General features: G+C 46.6%; 1 protein-coding gene across 3 annotated transcripts in view; it reads left to right on the forward strand.

Moving 5' to 3' along the window:
* The window catches only part of Antp (homeotic protein antennapedia), a 176875-nt gene that overhangs the window by 18050 nt on the left and 136826 nt on the right, over positions 1-21999 (forward strand). The gene's annotated exons all lie outside the window — the stretch shown is intronic.

The following is a 21999-nucleotide window of genomic DNA, read 5'->3' on the forward strand; positions in this document are numbered from 1 at the left end:
GAAAAGTATCTTTCTTTGTTTGCATGTATAGAGAAGCGATTCTATCACTCATAGTACATTCGCTTATCAATTTCTCCGAGTCCGCTATCGATAAGATTAGAAATCAATTACGAGAACAGCGATAATCGCGAAGAAAAATGTACAGTACTTGAAAAAATATGAAGTACTTGGTTGTTATATCGATGCTTGTCCCGTTGACTATCTAGTCTCTGTCTTAATATAGACACACTGCCATCAACAAACGATAGATAGCGTGCACATCAGATTGTAACAGAAATAAATTCAGTTTTCAAAGCATGAAAGCGTCCCAATCCTTGACATTATAGTGAACAGCACCGAAGCAACGTAGACTCGGGAATCCGGGGCCGTCGGTAAACAAAATTCCTGGCGGAATTAGCGATTTCTTTTTCGCCGGTTGACGAGCTCCGGGTTGGAACCCGGAGGATTCTGGAACGGCGACCGCGGTCAGTGAAACACGGTACCGTAACTAGCCGATCGAAGTTAGCCGGGGCGCTGGAACGCCGCGCCGCGCGAGCTTAGGAGAATCTAGAGAGACAGACCAACCGGTTCGCGACTTTGGCGGCCGCCATCTTCCCCTCCCCGGTTGTCTCTTTCGCCTCGCGTGAGAACCTGCTCCCTATATAACCACCTTTCTACTCGAGAGGATACTCTGCCCCGAGAGTTCCGCTTCTTGCGGGACTCTCTCTGAAATCCGCCAGCGAACCCGGAAAATCTTTAGGTCCTTCGCCGAGTCTTGGAAGGTGGTACACTCCTGGATAGCGCGGTTGCTGGGATTTATAACAATCGAGCAGAGAGAGAGAGAGACTGTTCGTTGGGGCTCCTTGTAATGCGAGGTTAATCGTGCTGGATAGGAACGAGTGTACGAGATCGTGTTTTGTAACGATTCTGAGTGCCGACGTGTTAGAGGATGTAACAGATTAGGGCAACAAGGACTCGCGGTGAGAGGCCCGAAGTAACAAGATCACCGAATGCACGTAACAAGTAGACTGCCTCCGAAGGCTCGAGGAACCGACAGGATCATCATATTTCCTCCTCGACAAGGTATCGATACCAGAAAGATCTGATCCACCGATAGTTGCAGCAGTCGGTGACCCAGACTCGCATTAAAACTACCCAGACCGATAATAGCAGCCGATAGATCCGCGGAGTCATAAACCACATCAACGGATCGAGCAAGGATTTATGAAATGTTTGACCGTCGCTCGAGCCGAGGAGGAAGGCTTCTCTCTCTCTCTCCTGTCTGGGATTAGCGGGCGACGCTCGTAGCCGCGGATGAGTTATTGTCTACTTAATTCAATTATACGAGCCGTGGTGTGTTTTAAGATGCGTGCGATTTTTACGCTCCGCGGCCCGTGATGGTACGCGCTTCTGTCTGGCCCCGGCCAGTTGTAATTCATTCCAGCCGTTGCATTAGCGTTTTACATTCCTTCGGGCGAGAAATTAATATTCATTCATCCACCGTTTACCGGCTTGCTAATTTCCTCTTTGTCGCGACCGAGGGAGAGAGAGAGAGAGAGAGAGAGGATAGAAAACCGACGATCTCGGCGCAGAGCCGATACCATCGGTGAACGGTCCAGGATCCTGAATAATCTCCAGACGGAGGTATTGTGCGGAGATCGTAAGTTGCCGGGCGCCTGCAGACTGTGTTATTATTGTAAACAATCTATTAAGTAATAGGTTCGTCTGCGGGTCAATCTTCCCAGTAGCCATTGCTTCGTTTGTGACGACAATGAGTAGAAGAATTTAATCCTCATCCGTTCCTCGTGTCAATCTGACACAGTTTTCCCGAAATAAGTCATACCGTTCTGTTATTTGGTGGTCAATATGCCTGAAACTTCGTGATTTTATCTTTTTAATGCGAAACACGGAACCGAAAAACCTTAGATGTAAATTTTATAACATAAAATTTATTTGTTGTTAGGTGAAGCGGAACTTTTTGCCCCGTTGTGGGGCAAGTTGTTACTAAAGAACAAAATTTGTTAATAATTAAAACTTTAATGGAATATATACGGCACTATTATGCAAACAATATTGATTTATTTAGGTTTAGGTTAACGAACATATGCTATATTTAACAGAATATCAAAACAGTATAACAACTGGAACATTATCTTTGGTATGAAATTACTTTGGTATATTGTACATACATATTGTATTCAAATCTTTAATTATCAAGACGGTGAAATTTTGTGTCAGTTAAATTTTCTTGTGCAGGAAGTCCAAAATAAATAGATGCACATTTCAACAGGTATTAGCCATACTTTTTTCTTTGTGCTTATTAAAGACGATTCTCTTTTTTTCTGTATTCTATTGTAGCCTCTTATTCATCTTTCTGTTTTTTAATAAACCTGGACAAAGTTATGTGACAGATATTGAAGTTTCTCGCGTTTGTTTTTATTCTTTTTGTAATAAAATACAACAAGAATTATACTAATGTGCCCCATGTCACACTAACAACTTGCCCCATTGGTACACGTGAAAATCGACAACAATATTTTAGTTATAGGTACGAAATGAGTAATAAAACCTATTACGACATGTTCTTAAATGTCGCACTTAAATGGAACACAGGTGTTCCCATCCAGATACGACCAACTGGAACAATAAATGAGCGAATAGTATAGATTCCCGGCAACTTGCGATCTCTGTACAGTATACAGGACTCTCCTCGACCGGTCGAGAAGAAGGTCAACGATGAATCCGAACACCGTTTTCAACCGCGTCTGCTCGATTATCGTTGCCCCCGTTACGCGATAACAACGCGAGCAGAACAACCGTCCTCGCTGATTCCACTCCCGGGAATCGCAAGAAAACCTCTGCTCCTTCGCCGAGCGGATTCCAGCGTGTGCCGCGCGCGTACGTGCCGGCCGTAATTAAAGGTGCGTAACGCGTGCGAGAGTTATTTCGAGCGGAACACGTGTCCTCGCGAACAACCATCCGTCAGGAGCAGACCGAGACCAGCACGCGGATGAGCACCGTCGACGAGAGACCCTGCCAATACTAATGCGAGTCTTTACGCCGGTTCACGTTTTTAAGGACTAATTAAGTCAAACAGGAACTGAACGGCTGCCGAGCCAGTCTAATGAACTTTGTACTCGGGAAATCGAGTGCCGAGTCTGTAGACGGGATTTATGGCATTTTTCAAAGATGTTTCAAGATCCTCAATTTACTTATTCGCCCTTAACTGAAGAGATTTCGACCCTTATGTCAATATTATTAGAATAGAACCCTTAAGTCGTGTCGGAGCCCATTCGGCACCATCAAGGTTTACTAGGCAATATCATAATCGCATTAACACTGTCTCGAAGTCCTTACCCAATCAGAAGATTCTCTGATCCCAGCCCCCTAAAATCCCACACCCTTTTCCCATGTTTATGATAAAAGTTTAGCTGGGGAATCGAGTCGACAGACGGGGAAAGATGAACTTTCGAGCGAGCGATCAGTCGGCTGCGTCGATCGCAGACAAATGGAGTCGAGTAGGAACGAAAAAGTCGCGGATCGAGCGTTAAATGTCAAGGATGCCGGGGCGCTCATCCTCTAACTGGGACTCCTTCCGCGTAATGGCGGTTGCATTCGATTTTCCCGTGATTTAACGCGGTCGCGTAGTATCCGGGACACGCGACGGTTAAATTCTCGTTGGTATATCGGTTATTCTCGGCCGCTTCGGCGTAGAACGTTCGAGCGGCGCGGCGCAGCGAGGCAAAAGCAAGGCGAGAGCGAGGCGAGCGATAATCTGCCGACACATTGGCCTATCGTGGCCGTTCCATAGCCAATCGGGACACGGGGATCATGAGAATCCAGCCGGCATAAATCAGAATGGATGACGAAAGTCTCTTGCGCGCGGCCAGTGTCGGTTGTTCCAGCTAAAGGGATTTTCTAGGTCGCGAGAGTGGAGCGTTACAGGCGGCGTCTTGTCCGCTCGCGGATTTCCATCGCGGCGAAAACAGCCGAGAAAGTATCCGATTCGAATACCATAGGCGCGCGCGTGCCACGTTTACGCGCGGATTACCCGCTCATCTCCGTTTCTCTCCGCGATTTGCGCCGAGGCCGCTCCCGTGATTCATGACGCGTTTAATTTGCACAAGCGTTACCTTGCCGCCTCCGCCCGAGCAGGCTGAAAGTCCACGCAAGGACCGGCTTCGTCGCTTCGAGCATGATCGAGCCCCGCTTTTACCGTTTCCGCGACACTCTGCCAGAACCATCTGGCACCGTTCCGTTCCGACACCTCGTCGTCCCGCTTCGAAATACGGAGATTAGAACTGCCATCGAGCGGTCTCGTCGTTGCGCAACAACGACCACCTGAACATTGCCGATGCTACGGCAGCGTTTCGAAAGCGTTTGTGCGTCGATCGAAACGATACTGGAATGGGAAAGTTTGAAGACCGTCGGCTGGCTTATTCGCCGGATTTTTATGCAAAATAAAAATTCTTCCTATCGGTTGCAAGACACAGAAACTGAATAGAAACATCCCAAACTAAGCACCGTAGCGATTTTCCATGAATATTGCGCTAATAGCATTAATGTGAGGAGGTAGAATGAATTCCGAATTAATTCTTCACTCGAGTTCGATATCACCTTCAAGAATCTTTTCAACTTTGCTTCCGACTCTACGAGTACGTTGCATCACACAGTATGCACATGCAGAAAATCCGCAGTCTATTAATATACCCAACGACCGTTTCATCATGCAACGACAAATTGAATTTTAGGCTCCGCTTATGTCAGGAACGTTTTAAACAATTACTTTCTCTCTCTCTCGCGCACGCGCAACGGAATACGATTAACATTTGAATCTCCGTTAGATTCATTCAAAGTACGCGCGGAATTCGATATCGGTTCGCCGGGAGTACCTCATAAAGGCAGCTCGGCTCAATTACTTCGGCCTACAATTTCTCGATCGACTCCATATCTGACTTGCTACGAAAGTCTAATCGGTATTCGTTTCGCGAAATGGCAGGCTAATTGTGTATGTCCTTTTCTTTCGTGAACGTAATTTGTTTAATACATTGTGGTCGGGGCGATGGGTGCGCGCATTTTGCTGCGGTCTTTTAAAAAGTTGCCCCCATCTTAATTACGTCATACTGCGAGCTCCCGGGTGAATGCGTCTTCTTCTACTTCGGCAGGCTTTGAATTAGCGGTAATAACACCCTTGGTAATTGATTTCTGACAGGTTACGTGTTTATTGCCCACCTGTGAATACGTTTAATTTTACACCCCAATATTTGTATTTTTATCGTCAACTTTTTAACCTCCAGTTTTCAAGTAGCTTCGAGCATCCTCTACTTAAAACATTCATCAGCATTAGTCTTATCCTCCAATCCAAGCCACGCCAAGTCATCCTGTCCGCAAACCAGTCTATCCTGTCCAACCGTAACATATTAGCACCTGAATCCTAGAGACACGGTACACCATCTATGAATCTCGACCAATCAAACAACTAGTCAGAAGTCTTACCTCATCCGACAACTGCTGCCAAGCCCAACAGTGCAAACAGCATCGAACCAATTACTTCTAGACCATCCTCCGATAACCAATCCGCGAGTCAACCCGAAGCTGATCCACGCAAGGGTACAACTAGCCCGGGACCGTAGTCACCTGCCGGTATCCGATCCAGGGAACACGCGTAACACCCAAGTCCAGAGTGGTATCGGACCAATTACAGGGTCGCTCGGAGATCATTCTTCCCTGGACATTCTAATAACCAGTCTGCGTGCTCGTGTAACACCGTGCACCGAAGCTGAAGAGGTGAGGTATACAGAGTGTGCCGCGGTACACCTGTCCACGAGCGAGCGACGGATATTAACCGCTTAGGACGTATCGGTAGCAAGAATATCCACGATGTTGACGCTGTACCAGATCTTTGCACAACTTCAAGATGAATATCCTCGAATGACCTTGAATGATCTTGCGAGGGTTTCGAAAGCTGGCATACTATACACCAATCAATTCGTGATGGAATAGGCAGTGAAACAATTGTTGAAGCAACTTAATAACAACAATAGTAGACGGCGAGACTGACAAGGGAATGACCCTAAGTGTCCTACTTCGATTTTGATAATTTTTTCTGAGATGATGGTATATGGATCCCTAATTATGTATGCAAAATATTAGGTGTAGTTACACAATGGTTTTAAAGATATAAACAATTAAAGTTTTATACCTTGTTGATATCTTACCATGATTTGAGCTGTATGAACCTTTAATTGTTTATATCTTTAGAACTATTGAGTAACTACATTTGATATTTTGCATACATAATTAGGGATCCACATACCATCATCTCACAAAAAATTATCAAAATCGAAGACGGACACTTGGGGTCTCTTTCCCTTGTGAGCGTAATTTTGCGCGTGTGTTCGGGCTCGAATAAAAATGACGAGTGGCCTATCTTTTTGTTCCGGACTGTATGTTCACCTGCCCGGAGGATCGGCGCTGGGACCGGGCCCGTAACCGGCTCGGCAGCATGTCACCCTCATGCGCGGGTGACTCTATGCCTGGTTCCTTTTACTCCGCAGTCTTGTCACGCCTTCCCTTCCATGCCCACCGGAGGATACGACGGAGTGGCAAGAGAGCCCGGAGGAGAAGCGGGGCCCGAAGAACGGGGCCCCGGGAGCGTGGTCAGAGAGCCTGGGCCTCGAGGAACGTTTACACACCGGGCACTGGTCGCTTCGGGGCATTTTTCGCGGCCGCACGAGAATCTCACGCAGGCTCTAAGGCCGCCGACTGATAAGGCAACATCCCGGATACGGTCCATCCGCGGACGATTTTTTTCACGCGGATCCAGCGCGAGTAACTGAGCCTAACGGGACCGCTTTTAGAGGCGGCCGCGACCACGGTCGTTATAGTTATCTGGATGCTGGACGGACCTTTACGTACCGTGGCGATTGTGTTCACGCTGCTTTCCTGGGTCTGAATGGTAGCGTCTAGTTTAGGTTGTATCTAGGTGTCGATGGTATTGCTGTCTCTCTCCTGGATGCAATTGTTTTGCGTCCACCATTCTCATTTTTTCTTGGAGCAGGGATTAGCTCAGGAACTGGATCTGGCTTTAACTTAATTTATACATTTTTCTTCTTCACAGTTTCTTTCTCAGGCTCATGACTAGACTGCGGACTTTTATGCAAAATAAAAATGTTGTACATCGATTATGAGAAATAGGAGCCAAGTAAAAATTACTTTCTTTCCATAATACAATCATTTTAGTAAGCTGAAAATAATATATTGGTGTTTTTACACTATTTGAAATTGTACCTACCCACTTTTGTTATCAATGCATCAAATCCGCAGTCTACTCGTGAGTCATATATTGTCTGGTGTTTCATCCAATTCATTTTTTCAGGATGAGATTAATAGAATCGAGGAGGTTATTTAAATTGTACAACTTTTATGCAAAATAAAAATGTTCTGAATCGATTATCAGAAATAGGAGCCAAGTAAAAAATACTTTCTTCCTATAAAAACAACTTATACATACCTTGAAGAAATACATACGAATTGCACAATCGATTAAAATTATGTTTGCAGACATTTTTCTTCAATATTAATGTGTGGCATCTTTACGAAAATATTGCATGACACTTCGGTGTTAGTGTCTTCGGAAAATGCATACCTAATTGCTTGCATAAAGCGAGAAGGATTAATGCCACGATAGCTGAGTATGGCAATGGGCGGGTCAAAGTGATGCATCATTAGGTGGGCGCGAGTTAAGAATCAAAATGGTGGCCGGTGCTATCTATAGCCGCGAAAAACGAATCTGTTAGATGTCTCTCTTTGAACGAATCGATAGAAAACAACCCCCTTCTGTACACTAATTCTGACAATTTCATGTTACCAAACCAAAAAAAAAAACACTACATTATAATTAAATATTCTTATCGATTCGAACAAAATTGATTCGCAAGTACGGCAAAAAAGTGTCTCGATGACCGAGGTGGCAATAAAAATCTATGAAATCCGAGAACATTTCTGCAAACAAACCTAGCTGTTCTTCAGCCCCACTCGCTCTCATTACAGTGGTTCGCGCGCGCCATAATTTTCGCGAGACACGAAGGGGATCGAGAAAGAGAGCAATCCGCCGCGATTGCTCACGATCTCTCGTCGCCGCGGCGGATGAGCCTCGCGTCTCAGTGCGACGGTTATAATTATCCTTTATTTAATTGCCTGCTGCTGCCCCGATGTCGCGTGAGAAACGTCGTATTTTTTCCTCGGCGGGCACGGGGGCAGGAAATATGGGGCGCTATTTATGACCGTACGCCAAGCCGCGCCGCGCCGGTGTCCGTGTCTTCCGCGCGGCCGGACGCGGACGGCCGGATGCTCTTGCGCGAAAACCGTCGGAGTTCGCACAGCGAAAACCGCGATATATCAGCGTGCAGCTCCTCCGAGGATTCGCGGAGACGAATATTGGCCGGCGGACGACCTCCCTCGTGAAATATCACCGGCCGTGACGTCAGACAAAACCCGCCCAGGGTCGTTGGACTCGGTCAAATAGAAAGTTTCGTCATTGATCCGATATTTATGAGCACGTTAGAGATTAAACGATTATGCGAAGGAAACTTTATTCTAATAGGATCAATAGGGTCTGTGTTGGGAGCTGACACTGGGAAGAGGCAGGATTTATCACAGTGCTCTTTCAGTTTGCCGGACATTAAAAAGTCGTTTCGTAGTTGGAGAAAGTGTTTTGTTAGATAGATATGATTCAAGTGGTTGTTGGAGTGTTTTGATAGCCAGACGATTGAGTAATGGCGGTGAGTATGGGGACAGTGGGAATGGTAGAACTGGTCGGTGGACTAATAATAGTGGAAACGATGAAGACTTGGAACCGTTAGACTTACAATTAGTAGGATTCAATGAGAGATGACAAGATCTGGCAAGAATTGCGTTCTTCGTGTGTGACCGACACATTAGACAAAGCGGTCAGGGGCGAAACAACACCTGTTAAATGGAGACAAGAGGGTACAGAGCTCTTCAGCTAAATTCAATTAGATCCAACACGATTTGGCGAGATTTGTGCTGTTTGACAGACACGAAAATTGAAGTGGTACGTAGCGTAACGCTAACAATTTTCGCAAAGAGGTGAGAAATTATGAATCTTATTGGAGGCATACATTTGATCGAATCTCAATGCGATTAAGCATGATTCAGCAAGTTTTTAGTCGTCCACGTGCGTCAGACGCTGCATAATAGCGAAGCACGAGGCTACAACGTCAACAAATCTCGTGAAATCACGGAACAGAGAGGCAACGAGGATCATCGCCGCTATCTCCTCAGGAAGATTCATAGTAGATATCCAAAGAGTTTAATTGATTTCGCGGAAAGACATGAATGGCCGCGCGATTTTATCGCGCGAACGTTCCATTCCGGGCAGGATTGGTCAAATTGGTTTTTGCAGTAGTTTCGGCCGGCGCGCGGCGCGGCGGCGTGGCGGCGTTGATCAACGGCTCGCATACATTGTGAATTAATCTAGCTTAATTGGAACGATTGGATAATATCTCGGCGCGCACGGCCTGTCGGTCTTTTCCCCATTTATGGGACAACGTATTTAGAAATTACGCACGAAAGCATTCACGTGGAGAGGATCGCGCTCGATCCGCGTCGCTTATATACATCGAGCTCTCGAGCGAACACACGCGTACCGGTTCCATAACGAGGATTACTTCATCCTCCTTGTCCTTCGACGGCTAACCACCGTATCCGCCGCAAGAGAGTCCGCTCTCGCTGGCAACCTGCTGCCTATTGGAAAATAATCGAATACCTCGGATTCGTCCGCGACGCGTCATCGATCAAAGTACTCGCTATTTCTCTCTCTCTCTGTCTCTCGCCGCTTGAACGCGGCAAACGAAATCGTGATACATTGACGAAAGAATGAAAGAAATAACGCCCCGGTTGATGGAGCGGCGTGTTTACCGGCCGTCTAATTTATACGCGTTCAAGCTTTCAACCCCTTAATCTTCGCGCCCGTGTCCGACACGTCCGGCTACCAACCCGAACGATTTATTTAGCGGTACTTTATCTTGCGAAGTATACTTTATGCTATTAGCCTCGGCTCTGCATTGGCCGCGGGATCATCATCTGCTCGGCCTACTTCAAAGGCCACCGAAAATCGTTGAGGGCGTGCAGTATACTTTTAATAACTTCGGGATCCTAAGACCCTTTCCTTCAATTTCCAGAAGCTTGAATAATTTTTCAGAGATCCTGCGATGTACCTCCAGCGCCGGTAAACCATCCGACGCCATTACGCAAATAGTGGCGAACGTTCTCGGAAGCGGTTCCCAAAGACGCGTCGGTCGAAAATACGCAAAGTTCCTGTGAAGCGAGCAGGCAGGCAAGGTGTCCAGGCCCATTTATCTCTCAAGCAGCCGAACCGACCCGTTCCGCGGCGGTACGTTCACCAGATCTTGCACACGCGTTCAATGGTCGTGACGAATAGTCCCCGAGGTTCCCGAATTCTTCCCGGTGGACCGTGGTTAGCAGTCGCAGAGAAGCCAAAGGTTCTGAGAGGACGTAACTCATCGCCACGCCTCTGCTACGTAGCACGTTGCATGAGGCAGTGCTTCCTCCCGGGCCGACGTGCATACGTAACAAGAGCTCGGCTTCTGCGACAGCTGAGCCATACTATTCGCGTGTCCGCCAGAAACTTTCTGTATCGACCGGACACCCTTTCCGTGACCGAAACCCTACGCCGAACGGATCGGACCAGTTCTCTGCGTTCGCGCCTTGTAATTCCCTCGACTCCTCGCTCCCCGATGTAATCGAGACCTTAATCCTGACACTGTCCCTCTTGGACCAGCGTCCCCAATTTTTTCGAGCTCTGTAGATTCCTTGATAGCGTGCCCCGAGGGCTGCCAGCCCTTCCGAGATCTTGCTAGTAGCACTTGGGACTTTTTAAAAAGAGTCCGATGATTGCTGGTTGCACGTCTTCACGAGAAAATGGCAAGTCCTTTGAAAATGGAAGGTCCTTTGGTTCTTGTGGAAGATGGGATGAATTTTTCGTTGGATATATTCGGTATAGTTGGTGCGAGGTACTTACTACACTGTGTCCCCGGTATTTCGAAGCGACACAGATCTTCCGATAGTAACGTCTGAGCGCGTTGAGCCCTCTGGGGTAACAGGAAGTGACAGTTGGCTCTCGAAAGATCGTCAATAATCGTGAAAGTCCAGTCAAAAGTAAAAGTTTGTCATTTCTTGTGAAAGTTTGAATGCGCATTGATAAAACAAGATAGTACAATAACGTTTTTACAACAGCTGCGAACACTTTCTGCCTTTCAGGCATTGTAACGCTCAGATGGCGCTGCAATCGCGCCGCCATCATTGTATAAATAGAATGATCTTGGACCTGAATAATACGAGAGGCATTTTTCATTTCTGATTCGATTTGTTATGGTACTAGTTTGACTAATCATCACTGTAAAATTCCAGGATCACGCTTTATCTTCGTAAGAAATACATATTGATATCTCCATCTGAATTTCTACAATCTTCTAATTTGTATGCGCCAGTTTCATTAAGAGAAACCTCTTATCTCCAATTTCCCAGCGGCGTTTTCTTTTGGCAAAATCTAATTTTCCACATTATTTCGCATTAGAAAGAAATCTGGAACGACAAATTCGAAGAACAGCGATTCTCTTAATCAGAGCCGCGTTTGGCAAAGAAACCGAGAATCGGTTCGTGACAAATTCGCACCTGGCGGACTACAAGAAGCTTCTCGGATCGACTTGGTTCGCCGACGATCACGTCGCCGCCGCAATTGCGTTGGAAAGATTCCGGAGCCGTTGAAGAAAAACGGCGGACTTTGCATGCGCGAGACCAATGCATTCGCGTCATATTCATCGTCCGCTCGATATTCAGATCACGGCGGCGGTGTGCAGGAATATCCTCCTTTCTCTTCCATCTCTTCATTCGCCGGGGTGGTTGGTGTGTTTCGCTCTCGAACGTGAAGCGGGGCCCGTCTCTTCCTTCGCCGTTTCTCCGCTTCTTCTTCTTCGCTGCACTCCGAAGGACGACCGCTCCGGTAGAATAAAGCCTATCCATACTCTCAATCTGTCAACCGCCTCCCACCCGTGTACACGGCGCACATCGCGAATCAAGCGTTGTTATGTAAATATGGAAAAGGTTGTTGATTCATGCATGAGGAGGGCATGAATCTCGTTGTCTTGTCCGACGAGCCGTGAAACTGATGCATTTGTATCGCTAGGCCCCCGATCCTCTCGCGTATTGTGCCCCGTGATACGCGTGCGTTACGCTCGAGAAACATGCGCCGCGATCCCACACGTTTATCCGGGCCGTTTGCAAATTTTCGCGGGCCTGCGAATACTCCGCTCGATACAACACACGTTCAATCCTAGAGGACGTAACTCTGCGGTACGACTATGCTCGAGTACGTACTCTAAGGCTCTTTCACTTTCTCGTTCATTTATCTCGCCATTTTTAACGGTGTCGTAAATTTTGGAAATGTACAGGGTGTGTAAAAAGGTCATGCGACGTAGGGGCGAATCTACACCTCTGGATCGGTGGACATTTGTAAAAGAAACTTGCTGCAAAATTGTTTATAACAAAAAAAATTGTTGTTGACATTTGTTTTTACATCAATACCTTCTATTCATCGAGTTTGCAAGGAGCCATATGTGTCGCAAACAAATTGTTATTGAGATATAAGCTGTTGAAGTTCTTGCAAAATTTGATTGTGTAGAATTATATGTATAGACAAAAGTCTCTACTACTACAGTCCACCTGACCGTGTCGATGAGACCGAATTTAATCGTGTGCGTGCCTCAAGCCAAACGAAATTTAAAGGGACATTCGTCGATAGGCCCCGTACCAAGTGATCGTCTCCCTGCCCATTCGAATCATAAATTTGAAGCAGAGTTGGGCAGTAATCGATTAAAATTTTAATCGAGATTGATTGATTAATGTGTACGATTAAAAATATATAAAAAAAACTTTTTAAAAACCACGCTTATATTAAAATGCAATAAAAAGGAGAAAATAATTTTTTTCCTTGTTCTTCATAAAATACCGAATCCAGTTAAATGATTAATAATATTTTTCCCCAAAATTTTATATAAATTTCATGATATTAAATGTCATGATTTTATATAAATTTATATTTTTTTCTGTCTATTCCGAAATAATTTTATAACAGAAGAAATTTTGAACTAATTGCTTAAAATTTTGGGAAAAATATTATTAATCATTTAACTGGATTCGGTATTTTATGGAGAACCAGGAAAAAAATTATTTTCTCCTTTTTAGTGCATTTTAATATAAGCGTGGTTTTTAAAAAGTTTTTTCCACTTTTATTGTCATCGGAAGCAAGTGTGTATACAAAATTTCAGCAAGATTGGACTATGGGAAGTGGTTTAAAATTCGATTACAAGATTTTACGCATACAATAACAACACGGCAACTTAATATAAGCGTGGTAATAAAGGTAATCATTGAAAAATCGACTGATGAAGTTAATCGTCAATCGTTGATTAAAAACAAAAATCATCGAATAATCGGAGACTGATTCAATCAATTGATGAATTTAATCGTCAATTGATTAAAAATGACCCACTAGGTTTAAATTTCACCTGATTTGATAAAATTTAATGAAATTGCTTAGCACGCTCGACGAGCTCGCGAACGAGTTTGTGGTAATTTACCGATAGCAAGGTCACGTTCTCCGATCGGATGATCGGAAACCGTGGAAGATTGAGCGATCCGAGGCTGGTTCCCGAAAAAGGAAGAGGAACGTGATCCACAGATGCGAAACCTATGTAAGCGATTATCGGGAAGGAGGATTCGGCCGTAGGCGAATATGAAGCAAGCGTCACGAGCAGCCGTTTTCGAGGCACGAGGAACAGGCCAGGTTCATACATATTTGCAATGTGCGGCCAAGATGGACGATATGCAATTGTATGCACGAAGGCATACGCGAACGATATCGCGGGAGAGGATGAGGATAGATGTGCATACACAACGCGTGGGTAAATGCTTTATTGCGGGTCCGTGAATATCCTTGCACGGCCGTAGGAGCTCTCTCCGTCTGTGTCTATTGGGTGTAGTACCCAACAACACACACACATACACACACAGGCGACAGAATCGCCCGTGTGTAGTATAATAGTGTACGGTAGAGTGTAGACTCTCGCACCGAAACGCGCCGCGACCGTAAATAAATGTGTACACGAGGTGTGGAATTCTAGGTGTATACGTGAACACCGGAGACACCGGAGTTCCTTTCTTTCTGACGGAGTCAAGGAAGTTCGTTCCTCCAGTTAAAGACGTCGCGATTCCACGAGGTTTCCAGACGATATCCTTCGTATTTAGATGGATACAAAGGGCTCTAGCATTCTAAAAGAAAATCGCATAATTAAGGGCGGCAGGTTGTAGGTAACAATTTCCCAATCTGAAAGACAAAAATGGAGAGGCGCGGGAACGTCGAAGAAAAATCAGCAGCACCATTAAAACAGCGTATAACGAGAGATGTTCGATAAAAATTCTTAGAGGAGGGCTATTGAGAGTTCTCCCACACACTTCACCCGTTGACACGGGCCCCGACAGTGGCAAAAATTCTTGCCGATGTATCAGACAGTAGTCTTCCGGCTCCCGGTGGTAATCTCCGGCTCGCGGAATTTCGAGATCCCGGGTACCCGAAGAGTTTCCGCGCGCGGTATCTGATCGGAACTCCGCGGCGGCGCATAATGGAAAAACGTAATATTTGTTCGGCTGATGAGCGCCGGTGAAATATGGCCGGCGGGAATAGGTAACCGGAGGCGTGGGTAAAAGAGAGGGTGGTGGTGGTGGTGTGCGCGGGGGTTGGACGTGGGGTGGGCCGGCTCCGGGGCGGAATGAGACCAACGCGGGCATAAATCAACATTACTCTGCATTAGAGTAGAGTTTCCGGCGTAGGTACCTACTAGAGTTTACCACCAAGGTAAACTCCGGCTAAAGGTAGCTACGCCGCATTACGTGTACGTACAAGCGCGCGTTCACACGCCGAACAACGCCGAGCCGCGCCGCGCCGCGCCGGTCCCCTCTTGAACACGCGCGCAGAACGCGCGTGTATCAACCCCGCCAACCCCCCTTCTAACTTCCAAGTTACTTACCTACTTGCCACTTAGAACCACCCAGACTACCAACAGTAATTCACTGTCAACACTGCCACGCGGATTCGGACACGGATAACCTTGGACGTTTTTTGGGATTGTCAAGTGACGAATCTGAAGCCGATTCGATTGGTCAGCGAAGGTGCAAGGGTTAGGTCATCTTCCTTCAGAGATGCTTTTCCAACAATTATCCATAATTGATATTTACATTCTTCTTCTGGATCTACTCGTGCAAATCATCTCTCACAACAGTGATTACAAGCACAATTTATCTTCATAAGCGATAGCACGTCTCACAAGACGTCTTGTTAGGCTGGTTAAGATGTCAAGATTATCAGCAGTAAAATGTGTTCGAATATTGATCGGTACACATGAGAAATTGTCTAGATAAGCAGATTCGTGATGTTTTTGATGTCAACCGTGTATAGTCGAGTTTTTGGTAACGAGGAAGAAGTGAATGGGTTTTGGAAACGCGGGAAGCAGTGTATCGCGGACGAGGGATACGTTCGTCTTCCCCTGGCCGTCTAATTTGCATCCACGGCGATTAACATAATCTGTATTCCGAATATTTATTTGGAATTAGCCGTGGCTTGCTCGTAACTCATGCAGGAATTAGTTAAGCTCAAGGATTTGGGGCTTACCAATCCCTCCCTCTTTCGCGTCGCGTCGGTGCCTTGGCCTTCGGTACTCCCCCCGTTATCGCGAGAGATCCTCATCCTTTCACCTACTGTTAACCCTTCCTGGCATGCTAACGCTGGATTTCCTGATACGTCCGAGCCCCGCAAAAATCCACAGCTCTATTTTTTCTATTTTCACTGAAAAAAGAGCAGTAACTTGTTCCAGTTCCCAGAATAACCCTGTATATCGATAAATAATAGCTTATCGATATCTTATCGATAATCGTATCGTTAAATTCATCTCTATCCCAGAGGCTTCAGAACCGCCATTCGCCTAATTATTAGGACGAGCCCACCGTTCGGGGACTCACTTCACCCTATCCAGCAGGAATAATCAAAACGGTGGTCAAGAATGCCGGCGGGTCTGATTGGATATGAAATTTCCATGTGGCGAGGGGCCCCGGAATTCCGGTGGAGAAATGCGGTGCAGGCCCCGTTGGCGGGGAGAAGTTCGCGAAACGCGGATGATGGATTCCCGTCAATTATGGAGGCAACATCGTATTGTTTTACCGTCGGACGGCAAACATTGATTGATCGGTCCCGTAGCCGTGTAGCTACTTGCCTTGTTGCCTTTTTGCGAGGAGAAGCCTTGGGGCCCTGACACATCGCGAAGCGGGGGCCCCTCGGCTACCATCGGTGACCAGCGCGACGCTCCCCGCTGAACAGACCGGGGGCCCCCGAACTTCTTGCCGGGCCCCCGGGCCCCCTACAAGCCCGACAAGCGCCGCGACTCCAATCTCAGAGCCGCGTAAGCCGCGCGAAAACGAATTGCCCCAGCCTCGGTTTCGACCGATTCGATACAAATCGGAACCCCCATAACTCACGCCGACAAATTTTTCCACCCGGGCCCTCGGTAGCCGGACCCCCGCCCCTGACGGGCCCCGTTTCGTGCATGCGCACTCTCTTTTACATAACTGCGCAAAATGAAAAGAGTCAGACGCGTTTCTTCATAAAAATTCTCTGGGTCAGTTCGAAGGACATGTGAATACGAAATGTTTGTTGTTTGTTCTAAGAAATTTTTTAGCGCATTCCGGAAAGCCAAGTGGAAAATTGCTGTTTTCTAGTGTCGTTTTCTTCGAGTTTGAAAATGAAATAAATCATGATCTATGCATCATACGGCGCGGCATAAATATTTATGATTTATTCATGTCACACAGCAATTTAGTATTTAAAATGAGATCTAATCCGGACCCCATGTCGTGCCCCGTTCCAATGATTTACTACTTAATTGCGTTACTAATATGTGTCTAATTGGAAAATTGTAGTTGCGTTGTTAAACAGCTAATTTCGAGTACCTTTTCTGAATTATTCATACCATAAATTATCAGGTGCTTTGGTGAGATGATGGTATGCGCTGAATATATGTATATCATTTGCGCGAGGATGTAGATTCTATCTGCTGAAAGAATTGATATCCAAAGGGCATGGGTCACAAGCTTCAAAGTTAAGATCTTTCAAAAATAATTACTATCTTAATCGGTAATATCTATTTGCTTAAATTACTCTCGTTTTGTTGTAATAGTTCCAACATTGATGCGAATCGATCCCGAATTTTTGAAAGATCGGGTTCTAAAAGATTGAGATGTCGCAGTCTTGAGGATCACTTTGAAAACTCACACAGCCTTAAAAACTGCATCCACAGTTGCCACGACGGCGTTAACAGAGGACCCGACAGCTACAAGTAAACGCATGTAACCCGATTACAGTTCCGTCGTGGAGCGTATGTTTGTTTTCCCTGTAAACGTCCCGAATTTCAGCAGCTCCCGGTTTCCAAAATATTTAGATTTTTCCGAAAGCGCTTCGAGAAAGAAGTTTAAAGACCCCTCTGAAGAGAAGGGGGATAGGGGTCCGGGCACCCCTCGAAAGAAAGGCTGCCGAGTCGGCCGGCTCTATTTCTGTATGGTAGTCAGCAATGGGCCATTCATCAGTCGACTTGTTAAAGACAACCTCATGGTATTCAGACAGTCTGTACTTGAAGTAGCTGTCAAGGTGCCAGGCGTTAATAAATATACCGGCAACGGTGGTAAGAACAGATAGTCGGAATCACTGAGCCATTCCCTGCCGACGTCGAACGCGTTATCGTCCACCATATTTAAAATTCCCACTAGCATTCTTTATTAGCGAACATTCGGATTACCCACGAAAATTCCCCGTTAATCTTTACGATTCCTGAACTCATTTTTAAAATCAGTTGGGAAAATTGCCTTATCATCCGCCTTTCTGAAAATTCTCACCGACGACGTTTTTATTATTGAACGGCTAGAATGTTCACAAAAATTCTTCGTTAGTGTGTCTACATTAAATAAATTTGTTTTTCACAAATAATTGGAGTCACTACTTTGTTAAATTTCAAAAACAGCTTTAATTTGAACAGGCTCTGAAAGAAATGAGTTTGTTGCAATTCAGGTAGAAAATGTTTCATAAAGATTCGCTGTCTAGTCATCGGAGAGGGGCCAAGGAAAAGATGAATGAGGGAACAGTTCCGAGTCACCTGCTCGATGGGCGCACGCAAACAAGACGCGACGCGTGCGCCGCTTTACAGCCGATACATTTTGGTCGAGCGCTAACCCGAAACGCGAGGCATTTCCGTCCGGCTTCGTTCTTATTGTTCTCCGTGTCCCGTTTCCATGCCAAGTCCGCCATTCTCTTCGGCCCCGGCGAAATAAACGCAAATTCGCCGTGTCGAGCAGCAATCTCCCCACTTCGGTAAAGGGCATTCCCATCGCGATTAGAAATAGATCGAGTTCCGCGCGCCCGGTTTATTCTCGGGGACAAAAATTCCCATCGTGGCGTTTGTGTCTCTCTACCACGAGAAAAATGCCCCGGAGTCGCTTTTAGACGATGGTATTTCGTGCCCCGTTTCGAACGTTTTATGGGCTCAGCCCCTGGAACGAAAGTTCCGACCGACGCGCCGCGCCGCGCGGCCATTGTTTTCGAACCGCGGACCTTGAAATTCTTTTCCTGTTGTCCCGAAGGCCCCGAAGTTTTCCTCGGCGACCATTCCGAAGTTTTGACTGCCGGCAATCGTGCAGCTTGCACGCTTCTTCGACTGTCTGAGAATTCGACGATGAACTTCAATGTTCTTTCTCCGGGATCCTCGTTATGACTTTTCGGCTACAACATGTTAAATGATCTTTCTTGTGTATTCAAAAATTTGAAATCAATCTTGCCATTTTTATAAAGGAACAACCTAGTTACTTTTAAGGGTCGGTAGATTTAATGTTAAGAATATTCGCAGCCGGGACGACGAGAGTTTAACATTTTAATACGACTGATTATAAACGAGACTCGGGAGCAAAAGGAGGCCAAGTAGCAATTTCAGCACGATATAATTTCCGCGAGCGTTCTACTAACTCCGATCGAGAGGAACATCCACCCCCTATCTGATCAGTCCGAAGAAACCGCCTCCGGTGGCCAAGGGGGAGGATCGACTTCCGATGGAAATTCTCGTAATGGCTTAACAACGAGACGATGCGTAGTTATACCCGCATTTCCATAACTTTGCATACGCGTTTTAATAATTCATCCCCGTCTCCGGCTGTGCGCCGCGGCCGTCGCGCCGCGCGGAGGGCACGTTTACTAATAAGCAGCGCTAGATAAACATCAACCGCCGGTTAATGGAACAGTGAAAAGGATGTCCTGACCCGAAGATATCGGACGTGCTGCGATCTAAACGCGTACAGAGTGTACGCCTGTTTTAATTCATAAACTGAGAAGCTTTTAGCGATTGCATCGACCCTCATTTTTAACCTTTCGTAACATTCGCTTTAATACATTATTAATATCAACGCGACACAATTGAAAGTCCTCCACTGGAAAGATATAAATGAAACATTAGATCTATCAACAACGGTGAAATTACTGGTCTCACATTTTTAGTTTAAAATTAGGCAAGATCAACTTGGAAAATCTTTATTTTGCCTAAAGAATCCGCAGTCGGCACTTGTAACAGAGACAAAAGTCCGAAAGGGATGAGAAGTCGGTCAAGACGTCCATCGCCAGGCTAAATCATGGTCATTCCGAGCGTCCTCTGTGCGGCCGTCACGTCGTAGCGGCTTCGTTGTTCATCATCTCGTCCTAATGACACGTTTTCGACGGAACCGAAGCACCTATTAAACGATCCGGTTGGCGCCTTCCCGTTTGATCGACGTCAATGTCAGGCGACAATGTGTTCCAGGATCCACGCATTGCTATGAGAAACGACTGGTGCGTTATCCGGGGGCGGGCGGTTGCTCTATCGCTGCCAGATCTTAAGGAGATACCGGGAGGGCACGGTGTCATAAATGTCGGGAATAAAGCTCGTCCGCGACAACGCCGCTTGAAAAACTGGACGGGGTAAGGGTATTAGACGCTGTTGGACGCCGGTATCGCGGCGTTCGCGTAATAATGCTCGTGATGGACGAGTTTCCAGCGTACTCTTGGCAGCGACTTCACGGGGCCAGGAGCCGGGGCTATCGAACGGAAAGGGGTGGTCTTCGGGGATGAGGAGGAGGCCGAACGGGGGTGGCTCTCTCGAACTCGATACTAAAGCAGCCGGGGATGGGTTGTTGGCTGAACCGCCGCGGATTCGAAGCGGGAGAAGAGGACGATCCTACAGCGTTCCCTACAGAGACATCTCTCTCTCTCTCTCTCTCTCTCTCTCTCTCTCTCCTTCTCGGTCCTCTCCGTGTATCCGCGGCCGCCGAGCAAAGCAAATATTTGGAGCCCGGCCACTAAAAACTCGAGACGAGCCAACAGACGAGTTGATTTGTTTCCCTACATCCCATTTCTTCTCTTTTCCTCGGAGACTCTGTGTTTCTCCGATCCGTTCTGCCTCCTTCAATTCATCCCCCTCGACGACGCTTCCTCTCGACCACCCTCTTCCCTTCTCGCTTCTCTTCTATCCTCTCTTTCCAGTGGCATCTACGCGAGGGAACAGCCGAGTTCCATCCGAAAATGACTGTCATAAGTCAAGTTAAATGTATACGCGGCCCCGTTCCGCTGTTTATCGGCATACGTCTTTCGCCGACCCCGGGAAGCTTCCGGTTCTGTTGACATCGATCCGACGACGCTCCACGCGACTCACAGGGGCTGTTATGGCCATCCTCGGGATGGCAGGGGTACTGTAGTGCCCATTAGTGACAATACCATGGCAATTATTAGTGGCAATCTATTTTAACAAAGATTCATTCTCATAACACCTGTATGAAAGTGTTCGAAGCATTCGACTGCAACAAACGAGCAGTTCAACCCTTAAAACTCGAAATTTTTCGTCCGAGTTCTTATTTGTTATTTTTCGGCAGACGCGTAAACTAATGCAGCGGCGAGTAGAAAAATGACTGCAACGTGAAAAATAGCGGAAAGTGACGAAAAGCAATCGCGTCAGTAATTGCAGGAAGCGGGCCGGTGAAAACTCTGTACCGGCTTAGACACACGGATGTTCATATCGACGATTTATGCGAACCCGTTGATAAACGGCGGCTTCTGCTGGACTAGACCATGGCCCGCGTGACGAACGAGCCCGGCCACTTGAATCGAAAGCCGAGACAATCATTTAAATTTAATTAAACCGGAACGAATTTACGCGCGCTGCAGACGCGCTTTTAAATTCACTGAAACTGACCGCCTCCTCGCCGCGGTTATTTACGTTCTCTTCCGCGAACGAAACTCGAAATGGACCTCTTCTTCTCGTTTCCGCAACTTCGATTTCCTAAATTCCGCGTCCGTCCCGTTCTACAAACTCTGGGACCTTTCCAAAGCCAAAAATGGCAAACATTTTCAACATTTCTAATTATGCTTAAGCCTCGCAAGACTGGAAAGACCATGTCCCTAGCAAGACACAATTAACTCCGTATCAACGATCCGTGTCGTCGTTATCGGGTCAGCTGGTCCCGGGTTAAAGTTCTAATTAACCATTCCGCGGGAATTTTTGCCAGAAAGATAAATCTCCGCGCGGAATTGTCTTATTTAGGCGAACGTATCCGGTAATCCTCGCGACGCGTCATTTTCGTCGCGAAACGCGTAATCCCGAACTCAGGGTCATTAAATGGCGGCGTTGGAGCGACCGAGAGCAGTATCTTTCCGCGTTCGTATCCAGCGCGAAATTAATTAGTTAATTAAGCAACGCGCGATGGTGTCCATCCAATTAAATCCCGCCGGTGAATGCGCAGACTCGACAACCGGGCGAAGCAGCTCGCTTTACAGGCAACTTTCTGGCCACCCTCTCTTCCCTCTAG

This window comes from Lasioglossum baleicum, chromosome 4 (assembly GCF_051020765.1).
Source record: "Lasioglossum baleicum chromosome 4, iyLasBale1, whole genome shotgun sequence".
NCBI lineage: Eukaryota > Metazoa > Arthropoda > Insecta > Hymenoptera > Halictidae > Lasioglossum > Lasioglossum baleicum.